The sequence below is a fragment of the Camelus ferus genome, chromosome 3 (genome assembly GCF_009834535.1).
Source record: "Camelus ferus isolate YT-003-E chromosome 3, BCGSAC_Cfer_1.0, whole genome shotgun sequence".
Taxonomy (NCBI): Eukaryota; Metazoa; Chordata; class Mammalia; order Artiodactyla; family Camelidae; genus Camelus; species Camelus ferus.
The window spans coordinates 63,921,563-63,934,923 of NC_045698.1; the positions used below are offsets into that span (position 1 = coordinate 63,921,563).

The window sequence follows — 13,361 nt, forward strand, 5'->3', positions numbered from 1 at the left end:
GACTAGTATTTACCAAATTGATGGGTCATGACCTGACATTTGTAGATCATTGAACTGATTGAGCTCTACAATTCTTCCGTTAAAAACAACAAAAAAGAGAGGGGGTCGGGGTGGGGGTTGGATATAGACAAAATATAATTCCTTGATCTTTTTGACCAGATAAGTATCTTTGGTAATAAAGGGGAGGAAAATTTTTCCTTTACCCTTCTTGGTTCTTTTGGCTGATCTATTAATTAAAATGACATAAGACAGATTAGCAGAAGGAAAACAAATTTAATTACATACATATGGGAGCTCCATAAGACTGAGACCCAAGGGCAAATTGAGCAGTTGAGGTTTATATGCAATCCTGAGCCAAGGAATGGGATAGAGGCCCAGAACTTCAAAGGGGTGGAGGGTAATTCACAGGATGATAAGGAGAGCAGATGTTTGGTGATTAGACCTTTGCCCTGCCATACAGATAGGTCATTCAGGTGAAAGTTGTTCCTTGGTAGTAGCTCTCTTCCTGGTACAGGGCCCCCATCTAAATTCTTTTAGGTAGGTAAGAGAGAGGTCAAAGTTTTTCTTGAGTCTGCTGGGTCTTGATTATCTTTGGCTCAAAATAATCCACATGCCAAAGTGGCATATTTTGGAGTCATATATTTTGCTTCCCTTCAGTAAGAAGTGAAATGGACATTCAAGTTTAGGTTAATATTCAAACTATAGATAGTAACATTACTCAGCTGCTTAAGATCATTACATTTATTGGCTACCTGAATTTAGAAATTTAGACTGTTTTAATAACCTAATGTCAAAAAAAATCAGTTGCTTAGCCAATGTTTAAATTTTTCAGCTGTTATTTGGAAGTTTTGGAAGATCTGGTTCCTTAACTGTTCTCTGGCTAACAAAACTGTATTATAAAACATAAGAAGTTGTTAGTCTAGGAACATGTGCCTCAAATGTTAACATCAATGTTTGGCAGTAGGGACTGTGCATTTCTTAGGAGATGTGGGGACAGGCAGTAAAATTCAAGAATTGACATTTAAACATACTTGTAGATTATACTGTGTGACAATTGTTAATTATTTTTGCTAATAACCAACATAAATTGAGTACTGTGGTGGCATGGGATTCCTCCAACAGATGACTTTGGCTCAGAGATTCCTCATGGCCTGTTGAGGCTTTCTTAGAACAGTGCAGTGGTTTCAGATTCTTCTCACTTTCCTCCCCTTCCTTCCCCTCTCCAGCACAGGCTGTCAGACCTTCAGTAACAACTGAAGGAACTTCATTCCTACTCTAGCCCCCTTTCCTTTATCCGTCTTGGGCAGTTTCCCAAATAAATCTCTTGCACATCTAATCCCTTCTTTGCATCTGCTTCTTGGGAATTCCAGTGAACACAGTACTTATAAGTCTAGCCACCATATTAAACTCTAGGCATCATTATTTCATTTAGTCTTCACAAAAGCCCTATGTGGGCATTACTACTATTCCCATTTTATAAACAGGGAAACAAATAGAGTAGAAAAGTAACTTCCCCAGCATGACGTAACTAGTGACAGAGCTGGGATTTGAACTCGTCTGTTTGATTTCGCGGTTTGGAGATGCAAACCTTATTTTAAAGCAATCAGATTTTATTAAATAATGACAAAATTAGACAGATTCCTAATAAAATTTTTCTGACGCTTCTGTGTCCTTTCACACGTTTTCACATTTAACCCCAATAAATCCATGCAGTTGATATTACTGTTTTACAGATGAAGAAATTGAGGCTCAAAGAACTTAAGTAACTTCTTTAAAATCATACTATGTAAGTTCATGAGGTTAAGCTCACGCAGGTCTTCTCTAAATTCAGCTGTTTTACATTATACTTATTTGCCTAATTAATCAAAATGACAATTGCGTCCTTTCTTTTAGTTTTAGATCACTTGCCCTGAGAACTTCATTCAGCAAAGAATCCCTCAAATGATTTAAACAGCTATATATGTTCATTTCCTCTTTTTATGGGTGTGTGTGTATACATATATGTTAGATAAAATACTAGCAATTTAGGATATTTCCTGAGCTGCCTCTCTCCTTGTCTATTTGTATTTTAACCAAAGTTTACAAGGAAATAGGTGGAGCACTGTGTCAAAAACTTGCCTTCAGTAACATCAGCAGTTAAGGCTGGAAGGTAGCATTCTCTGCCTTGCTTTCTGAGGCTTTTTAATATAATTATGCTGATTTTTGCTTTTGCTTCCTGACTCAACTGCAGCCACTGAGTTCACTGCTCAAAAACTTCCCTTAACCAGAGTCACCTGATGAGGTGAGTCAGCAGTCTGCAAACTCATCACTTCTAATGACCAAAACCTGGTGTTTTTCCAGCCTTTAAAAAGACACAGCCTAGTCGTACTCTGCATGACTGGCAGAGCCGGGTGTTGAGCAGCTTGGAAGCAACTCAGCAGTTTTCAAACCCTAGAAGAGAAATGGTTGGTTTGTTTGCTTTCTTTTTTGTTTTGTTTCTCTGTAGAGAAGGCATCGTGGAAGGGCATGGAGCAAAAAGGAGTGCTCTTGGGGGACCCAGATGCAGGCAAGTCAGGAAAGTGAGGCAGATCCAGATCTGACCCCACCATGGGGTGGGGTCCTAGAGCCGCTCCTGGGAGGGGAAAGCCAAGCGTCCATTACCCAGTCCACCCTGTGATTTCAGATGGGGAAACAGGCTCAGAGATGGCCGGGTAGTTGCCCAAAATCAGACGCCAGGGAGGATAAAGGAAGGAGGGGTGGGAAGACCTCATACCCCTAGACAGCACCCCGCTCCCTGCCCCCAGAAGCCCGCTGCCGTCACACCCAGGTGCCAGTGCCCAGACCTACCCTGTCGGAACAATGCACTTGCAGGCCAGCCCCAACCTGGTAAGAAGCATGTGCTTAAGGACCAGTCCCCATGTGAGTCCCCTTAAGGTGAAGACCCAGAAACTGGGCCAGAAGGGCCCCCAGAGCCCCTTCACTTCTGGGCCAGTCTGAACCGTGAGTCACAGCTCAATATTCTCTAGGATGGAGAGGGATACTACCAAGCCAGCGAGGGACACAGCTGGGGTTGGGGGTTAGTGAGCAGGTGTTTGACTGGGGCTAAAGTGGGGCTATGAGCAGTTTTCCATTTATTTTCCTTTTTGGCTTATTTACATATTCTTATGTTTCAGTACCAAATGGGTATCATCTCCATAATAAAGAAATCAAATGTCAACCCTGTCCTCCACACTATTCTGGTTATACACAAAAATCATTGCTCGTGTGGAAAGCCTAACATCTTTAACATGACCAGTTATCCACAGCTTGCCCTGAACTCAGCTTTTTTTTTTAACCTTTTATCGTTAGCCTTCACCTATCCCACATACCTAAAGTGTACTCACTAATCTCTTTTCTGATACCTTTGCATACTCTAAGGGCACATTCTTCCCTTTTATGCCCCTGCCAAAATCCTCACCATCCTTTAAAGCCCCACTCGGCATTACTTTCTTCATAAAAATTTTTCCCATCTGTCTTCCTGGAAGCAAAATTTCTTTTCTGTGCTCCCACCATGTTTTGTGTTCAATGATTGTATGTAAACTGTTCATACAATAACTATTCATGTATATAACTTTCTTTCCTAGTAGACTGTAATTGAAAAGATTGTTTAACTTTGGCTAAACTATAAAGCATTGTTATATTTACCAATCTTTTAAATTCACAGTATTTGGGGGGAGGAAGAGAGTATTTAATGCCAACTATGTGTCAGGCAGTATGTATGTATATATGTATCATCTCACTTAACCCTCAGAGCATGTCTGTGGGTCTGTTTTACACTTGAAAACGTTAGCTCACAAAGGTTCAGTGACTTATCAGTGTCATAAATTGGCAAAAAAAAAAAACCATGGCTGAGGTTTTCAACTACAAAAACATAACTACATCTACCAATGTGGAAGATACCAATAAAGACATGTAAAACTACTCATGAAGATTTTCTAGCACACTAGAAATGCTACATTCAGGTAATACTTGGAAGTCAACTGAAGTCAGAGGATTTTTGAGCCAGAAGGGACTTTGTAGATCATCTACTCCAACCCATACGTTATACATGAGAAATATGATCCTCAGAAATAGATTTCCCTGTGTATACCTAGTCAGTAGATGAGCCAGGATTAAAATCCAGTTGTAAACAGAACAGCAGAGCAGTTAATACTATGGCCTTTGGAATCAGCATTAGTTCAAATCACAGCTCTGAAACTTAATGACTGCGTAAAACCTAAGACGAGTTACAAAGATTATCTTTGTTTTCTGATCCCTAAATCAAGGTTGATAATTTAGATTTAACCCTCACAGCACTATAGGGTAACATGGCAGAGAGTAAGCAATAACAAACATTAAGTATTCTCTTAACTCCTGTCTCATTCTCCAGTCTTCTTTGCAGGATACCACTATGCCGTCTATGGATGAGTTCTGGAGTGAACATTACATTTCAGGATCAAAGTGAGTAATGATAAATATGCATTTAGTTATGTGGTTAAGTCCCTTTAAAAAAAAAAAACTCACATATGTACAAATACTTGTCTGGAGATAAATAACATCTTAAAAAGGAATTGTTCATTCAATAAATGTTTGTTAAGCCTCTACTACATGCCAGGAACAATGCTAGATGCTGGGTATGAGATGAACAAAACAGATAAAATCTCAACCTTCATAAGCACTGAAATTTGATCAAAAACAAAATGTCACTGAGTTCTATCTGTGAGATACACAAAGCAAATATCTTTCACGTAGAAGTCAATACAATATAATGGACATTAATATTTGAAGTGAGCTGTACATATATACTTGTGTCTTCTGGTAAAACAAGATAATCTTTAGAATTAATTTATATGTCACTTCTAGTACTGGTCATTTAAACTAGATTTTACTAAATTCCTTAACAATTAAGCTATTTCTATTTCTTTGCATAAAGTATAATATTTGGAAGGGGCACGTCCAGTTAAGCGTACTCTCCTAAAATGGGTGATAACCACCATCTGAGAGTTACATGAGTGAAATAGAACAGTTCTGCTAATAATAAATAATACTTCCTTACATGGCATCACAGAATTCAATTTTATGAATTTGCGCTTATTCCCTCATTTTCTCTTTCTACAATTCACAAATAGAAGCTGCCGAAAGAGATAGGTGATACACTGTACTTAGAGTTTCTAGTAACTGATGGTCTCTAGATTGCTTGTATTTGAGTCAAGAAGATAAAACTAAGGATGAACACAGAAAAGAATTTGGATTATTAAGTCAAAAGTACTTTATGATGATTCTTTAAATCCTTAACATGTTAAGGAATTAATTCTTTAACACACTCCTTAAATGGATAGCAAAACTTGAGTATAAAGAGATTTGACTGTTGAATGTGAGAGACTATCTATACAATTTTACCTGAGTGAAAGAATGATTCTGTTATGGTTATTTATGAGAGGAAATATAGAGCATAGTAGAAAGAGCCAAAGTTTCGAATTGGGTAGACTGGGTTCAAGTCTCAATTGCCAATTAATTGTATTATATATGGAGCTGGCTGTTTTGGAAAAAATCAAGCAGCTGCCTTTTATGGAACAGGTGATCACTCAAATATAAGGTCGTTAGTGAAAAACTACTTACCTGAAGAAACTACATTACTCAAGAAGTCGCTAAAGTTCTCTACATCACATTTCTTTAAATATTCGACTGAATGGGCACCTTTCCTCATCATTCCTTCGTCAGAAGCAATTTTTCCTTAAAACTATTCTCAGACCTCTATCTAAAATTCTCCTGAATCCTTCATTATTAAGCCTGGAACAGTGCAGGGGTACTCCTTTCTGAAAGCACACCTACTTTCAGGAGATCACTGGTTTCCAAAAGGTAGAATGTGTATCTAAAACCCACGCATAAAATTTTAAGCTTGTTCTCCTATTTCATTAGCTCATAGCAGCCAGGAAAACACCATTCTCACCCAAATCAAACTGCAGCGGGATCGTTGAATTAATGCTGTCAGTTACGACCCCCTCGTTCCACTTCCAAAACATAAAAGTTCTCTTCAGCCGACTGCCTACCTCCCAGGCACTGCACCCCAGGATGATGAAAACAATCCTCAGGCAAAGGATGGTAAAACAGCTGTGGAGAATTGAGGGTAACCAAACCCTGAAAATGGGGGAGTACGGACACTTTAATAACTGGTAAAGAGACTCGGTACTAAAGTCGCGGTTCAAGATGTCTTTGGCATTACCCAGGGGGCACGAAGGGACCCGAGGTCGAGTTCCAAGTTGGAGATAGATACTGCGTGTGGAGAAGACGGTAAGTGGGGACCTCAGGGCCTTCTCCAGCAGCACAGAGGGTTAAGCGCCTCTGGGCTGGATGGGGACTCGTGGTTCAACGCTTTCCGGCTCACTTCTTGAGCCGGCCAAGATACTGCACGGCGCCCCGGGCGGCTGGAAATACCAGGCCCAGAATGCAACCCAGAAAAATCACTCACCAGTCTCCCACCTTCAGCGCTGTTCTAGCAGGAGCCTGGCCCGCCAGCCAGAATCAAGCCCAGCACCCACTCAGACCACCCTGACTACGGCTCGAGAGCGTCACTGACAACCACCCGGAAGTGGCACAATAGCTTCCGGGGCCGCGGAGCGCGCGGCGGGAAATTATTTCCCAGAGCCCGGATTAGTGAAGCAGCCAGTGCTGCAGCGGCAGTCGTCTTCCCTGTCACCGGCGCCGCGCGAAGGAAGCAGCTCAGAAACTCCGGCCGGGAAGGTAAAGGGCCTCAGCTCGGAAGACACGGTGTACCCTGACTCTGTGGGAATGTCTCCTCCGTGCCCCCGAAGTTTCTGCGGCTCTCGGCTGTGAGGCTGGGAAGGGGCCAGGGTGAGCGGCCGGCGGCGCTTACCTCTGGCGCTTTCCGCAGCCGCCGTTGGTTCGCACTCGCCCGACCCGCCGCGCTCGGCGCGGGCGCCGGTGGGCTGCGGCCCCAGACCCCGCCCCACTCCGCCCGTGCCGCCGCGGGGATGGCCGCCCAGCGCCTCTGCAGTGCAGGGCTGAGTCGCTTCCCCCGCCTCCTGTTTGCGCAGCTCCAGCTCGGTCTCCTGCCAGGAAGGCGCTAGGCCACCCGCGTCTCACGTTTCCATAGAACCGACTGGGACGCCTCTCCCTGAATCCCAGATTCTTGGCTGCTTTCCATAACTTAGCGTCAGTGCAGGTGGCTGGGATCCCCCAGGCCCACCTTCCTGTGACGAGGAAACTGCTGTCATTCTTTTCTCCGTAGTAGAATTTTAAACATATCCAAATGGTAATGAACATATCTCTGCGGCTACTGTAGGCCTTGAAACACAAACACACATTTCCCTAACAGGAGAGGGGGTGGTCTCTGTTCCTGGGGATTATAATAACTCAGCTGTTTGAAGGCAGGGAACAAGACTAAGTGGTTATCCTGAGATTTCTTCCACTCCCAAAGCCTTTGATTAAATATTGACAAAAAGTTGATCTGCTTCGTGTAGTCCATATAAGGATTTGACCCAGAGATTAGATGGAGCTTGAATTTGGAACAGCCAGGCTCTTTTTGACAAATGAATATCCTATACCAAGAAAGAAAAAAAAATTTTCTGTTGAAACATGAATGAAAATTTAAACTGAATTCACAGTGTACATGTCACAGACTGCGCCTTGTGAACTTTTGAATTTATGTTATGCCTCATTTCCTAGAAGTACCTATTGATGTGCAAGATGTTTCCGTTTTAGGCAAGTTTGACTAACCTGTATTACAGTTTTTTAATACGTAAGTTTGATAATTGGAGATGGATTTTTATAAAGGAGTTAATTTGGTTATGTCTAAGTTAACTCAGTATTCTTAATTTAAATGAACTAGGATGTTTAAATACTTGAAGGTATAAATTTTTATTGTGAAGACAATTGGCCTTCAATAATCAAACATGCTCCTATTAGATCTGATTTCTAAATACAGATTTTCCTTTTCCTTAGTGACGTAAGTGAAGTTCAGTTATATGATATAATATTTTTTGGTTTCCCTCAAGCAGAAAGTGTAAATCATGTGAAGGTCTTTGAAAAGGTAGTCGAATGTGGTTACTTTTCATAAACAAAATTCAGAATTCTTAAGATTTCATAATAGGTATCCATAGTTTCCACTTATGTCCAAGAACTGTTTTTAAGGAAACCAATAGTATAATTTTACTAACTAGACAGTATTTCCCTGATGAATTACTCCAAGGATCTTTTCACTGTTTAAACAAGACATTTAAAAAATAAAATCAGTAATTCCATATAGGCTTTGAAAAATAAAAACCTAAAGAAAGTGAAGAACCCTCTTTTTCAAAAACATAACTAAAATAGAGTATATTAATTACTCTTGTAATTGACTCCTTAAATATGCTGGTAGGAAATAATGTGCTGTAATATGTACTATGTACTGTTTCTCACCATCTAGAGACATCTTACTGCTTAAAAGTAAAATATCCTTGAAACGTTTAAATTCACTTAGTTCTTACATTCTTGATACCAAAATTATTTTGAAAAAACACTTGTTACTTTTGAAGAGAAGCCCATATGAATTAGTCTAATGAGTCATTAATACCAAACCCACTTTGAGAGGAACATAATAAACTTTCTCTTTTTTCTAAGGAAAAAGGGTACTCTTTAGACTGTTCGTAGAAATACTTGAAATTTCAGACATTCCTGTTATTTTTCTGAAATTAATTTGTAATTATATTTAAAAATTTTTAGTGATACTGCTATATAAATGTCTCCCCACCCTCATAGTAGGTTCCTTTGCATGCGATCTATTTTTCTTTTTCATTAGCTGAAAACAGATTGCTTTGTAAAATTCTGTGGTTAAAAATTTTCAGCTAAATCCTGAAATTAAAGTCAAATTGTATTGTAGAAAAAGCATATAGTTCTTGCGAAACCAGACAGATCTTTGAATCTTGGTTTCACCGTTTACTAGCTGTATACCTTTGAGCTAGTTTCTTAATTTATCAGATTCCCCCATATCCTCATCTGTATAAGAACGGTGAATAGCGTTTACATTTTCAAGAAGGAAATGAACATATATGAAGTGTATAGAACACAAAATCTTGCTTTGTCAACCTTAGACCTTATACTCTATTAAGTAATGAAAAGTTCTTAGGATACTAAAGCAGGTTTGACTTTTATCCGCCCCAGTGTCTTCTGTCCATCCTGTTTTTTTGCCAGAATATCACCCCTCATATTTATCTTACTTCCTTCAGGCCCCTTTATCTCTAACACTAGCATCTCTAGTCCAGTCTGCCTTATACAGTACCAGATAGATTGGACATCTCCCTAAGTCCTCTTAGCCTCTCGTTTCTCCCTCACCACAGCCATTTTGCTTCTGCTTCTCCACTTCCTCTACTGCTCAGTCATCAAAGAGACTGATTATGACTGCTTCTTTCCCCAATAATGTCATTGAAGTAAGAACATCCCTTAAGTCTCACTATTGGAGACCTTAGTCAAATAGTTAATTTACGTGTGTGTGTGTGTATATATATGTATATATGCACATAAACACATACGTACACATCCACAGTCTTTGAAGGATGGGACAGGAAACAGATACTACATATTTAAAAAAAAATTTTTTTTTCCCAGAGTGCAGCTGAATTAAATTAAGGCAAAGGCCTAATTTGGCTGCTAACTCATGAGAATACAGAATTCCTAAACTCCACTTGATGTTACAGCATTTAGAGCCAAAGAGGATTTTACTCATACAGTATTAGTACTGTGATTTATGTATTCCTTTTGTGGTATTGGTTTAAAACAAAAGTCCAGCACTTTAACTGACCTTTTTCAGTTTTAATTTACTTTCCCAGTTAAATACTTTGGATAAGAGATACCATGAAAATCTTTCAGGCTCTTAAATTCAAACCAACAGTATTGATTGGATTCAAGGCTTGGTATGTCCTTTCAAGGAGGGAAGTTTTAATGGTGATTTCCCTTAGTAGGAAATAAAAAATAGAAGTAGGTTTAAAATAAAAATAGAAGTAGGTTTAAAATCAAAGTTGTTCACTAGAATAACAAATACTAAGAAACCACTGGCTTTTCAACCTGTTGGCCTCAAAACCGTGAAATATTCAATAGCATGGGAAAAATGACCATGATATAATTTTACATAAACATTTATATACAGAACTGTATTATCTAAATTTGGGGTTTTTTTCCCCCCACATACATACAACCTTCAAGTCAAACTCCTCCTCCAAAATACTAACAGTGGTATTACCAGGTGAAGGAATTGAGGTGATTTTAATCTTTCTATATATTTTGTGGTATTTTTCAAATTTTCTATCGTCATGTGTTAATTAAAATGAAGACAAATCAGTAAAAGTTACTTTGGGGAAATTTTAAGTTCTTAAATGCAAATATATAAATTAAACTTTTTAATCCTTTATCATAGCTAATAGTATACAGTTTATAAAATAGCATTATATTCTCAAAGTTCTGTAATACCCTGTGTCTGGTTGTAAAAGAAATTGTAATACAGAATAGGAAAGCTTTATCCTTATTTTCTACCCTAGATCCCTGCCCCTCTTTTTTGCTGCACTTTTCTTTCACCCAACTGTTATACCCTGCTCTTTGATCCTCCTTCCCAAACCAGACCTTTGTATTCATGTCTATATTCCTGTCTGTTTCTCTGAGTTCTCTTTTCAACATATTCTAGCTATTCTTCAAAGGTGTTCTAGCTGTGTATCATGTTATAAAGAACTCATAGACCTAAAAGTCTACTACTGCGTAATAAAATGTCCTTAATTATGAAGTCGAGGGCTATAGGTTTATTTGCATTTCTTACTGGCACCAACTACAGAGGAATTTCAGGCATCAGGGATAGGCCCATGTGGGAGATATTTTGGGAAAGTCCACACCACAGACAGTTGCTTGTTCTGCGTAAATGCCAGCTCTGTTCACAATCATTATCTCCTTAGTTGTGTGTATTATACAGTTCAAGGTAAGTAACTGGATTTTTTTTTTAATTACTAAGAATTTATTTGAATTACTACAGAGCATTTTCTTGTAACTAAGAATCTCACATATTTTAAAACTTTGACAGTAAAGATAAAACATTTAAGCAAAAAATAAATGCTCTCTTTTTTGTTTTCTTTTCCTATTGTGTTAGGATAGTATCTTCTGTGTGAATGCTTTAAGGAGCACCCCCTGTAAATTCTAGAAGAATCTCTAATTTCCCAGAAATACCACTGGTACAATATATTGCAGTTTATTTACTTTATTTCTTGTGCTGGATGACTTCTAGCAGTTACCTCTTGAATCTCCATACCCAGAACCAATTACCTGCACAAAACTTGACTGTGTTTTTAAGGACTTTGAACTGTCTGGGTGATTGATAGGTGTTACACCAATTTGTATAGTACTCTCTTTGGGTTCACTGGCAAATTTGTCTATTCTTTATTGTTTTCTTAATACTGCAGGGTCATAAGAAGAGCCATTAAACCACTAATTTTATAAATTAAATAAATCTATCTTTATATGTCTGTCTATTTCTGTATATATAGGTAATTTTCCCATGTAACTATTATTGGATCTGTGATCTAAGCTATTAGTTTGTCATATGATGTGGTATTAAAAAGCATTGCTAAATGTATTGTAAATTCTGTTACTTTAAGTAAATCATTTGATTATAGGACTCTATTAGATTAGCTTAATGGAATTTGTTCTTTAGAAAAAACTGCTTATGATTGTGTGCCATCACTGGGATTCATAGTTTTGTGAAAGTTTAGTTAATAGCCCAGTTTTTCTGATAAACTTGTAAATGCCCTGTTCTAATTTGTTTTTTAACATTCATATTTGCATCCTGTTTGAATCAAGACAGCCAGCTTTTTACCTGTGTTTCTTACTTGCCTTTCCTCTTCACTTGTTTAATTTCAGCTTCATTTTAATTATTTTTCAAAGGAAAGACATTGCTTTAAAAAGGCTTTACTGATTTCTACCATTAAGTATAGTTGGTCCTGTTTTCATTTTACTGTTGACTCTTGCTTTGACAAAAAATGCTGATAAATATACAAAGTGGCTATATTTATTCCACTATAAAGAGAATATGATTTAAGATGAAAACTGTGCATTATACACAATTCTACTTAAGTCCAAACCATTCAGTAATTTATGTATCAACCCAAAATATGTTAAAATGTCACCTTGTTAATAATAAACATGCAAATTATAAAATAGCTGTTACTGACTTGATCTAAAATAAAAACATAGTATAATAGATTTTTTCCCCTTATAGTTCTGCATAACATTGAGTTCTCAGGGAGCAGAAAAATAAAGTTGAAAGACAATCTTTAAATAAAACTTTTTGGGTGGTAGCATTTAGGTGATTTTTTGTTGTTTTCTGTATTTTCCTATTACTGAACGGTAATCACTGTATGTCGATATTTTAAAATAGCCAGATGGGCAAAATTTTAGGTTTTTAAGGCTATTCAAAATTCCCTTCTTTGGCAACATATCCTAGTAGATAGCTTTTGGAACTCTTAAATACATGAATAAAATACAAGTAGTAGGTAAAACATATATGGTTAAAACATGTATATTCCTTTGATAAAAATGACTTTCAAGAACTATAAAAACAATTAGATTGCCTTTTTCATTAGAATACCAAGGTGATGTTTACAGATACGTTGAATTTCACTAGTATTTCTTAAAGAACTTGTTATTTTCTAAAGGAAATTTGCTTAAAGAATTTATTTAAATCATTCCCTAGAATTAATGAAAGCAGTGTTCCTCCCTAGTTATGGTCATATGCTTTATAATCCATATGTGGCTGTGTTGTATGTGTGTTAATATGTGTTCTACATCAGAAGGCTAAATCACTATTTAGCAACAGTATATTTTGTAAAGTTTTTATATATTACTAGTCTGTATTAATGAGTATTATCACTCAAGAGCTGTGTTATTTCACCCATGTAAGTGGTTTCAAAGTTTGGATGATTAATACAGTAGAGTTCCTTATGGGAGAAACTACTTACATTTTAATTACTGATGATAGTATTTTATATGTATGATTATTTCATAAGTCACCAAGCCCTACTATATATACTTTACAATTTTGTACTGACCAAACTTATAAAAATTGTTTCATCAAAGATCCTTACCCTTGAAGACACTTTTTTTTAGTGTTCTGTATCTTCAATTTTAGGATTTTTGGGGGGTTAATACAATTTATCCCTTTCCCTCCTCTGGAGCCAATAGAGAAATATGAAAGATAGGTTGAGGTCAGATCAGCTTTTTTACTAAATAAAAAGTGGTTTAGAGGGGATGGATATGATGGGCAACTCCAGTGTGTTACATATTTATTACATACTTATTACATATCCTCTGAATTGATTTACCTACCCAGGCAA

At 37.6% G+C, this 13,361-nt stretch overlaps 2 protein-coding genes across 9 annotated transcripts in view; one reads left to right on the top strand and one right to left on the bottom strand.

Annotated features, from left to right (window-relative positions):
- The window catches only part of KIAA0825 (KIAA0825 ortholog), a 349,875-nt gene extending 342,893 nt beyond the window's left edge, over positions 1 to 6,982 (bottom strand). For 4 of the 8 annotated variants that reach the window (XM_032476164.1, XM_032476157.1, XM_032476142.1 and 1 more), the window contains exon 1: positions 6,467 to 6,594. The gene's annotated coding sequence lies outside the window, so the exon portion shown is untranslated. Of the gene's footprint in view, positions 1 to 6,466; positions 6,595 to 6,871 lie in introns of those variants that run through there. The other 4 variants (XM_032476163.1, XM_032476148.1, XM_032476128.1 and 1 more) reach the window with 2 other exon arrangements.
- Positions 6,600 to 13,361, top strand: part of SLF1 (SMC5-SMC6 complex localization factor 1) — a 54,575-nt gene continuing 47,813 nt past the window's right edge. The window contains 1 exon segment of the mRNA XM_006190039.3: positions 6,600 to 6,738. The gene's annotated coding sequence lies outside the window, so the exon portion shown is untranslated.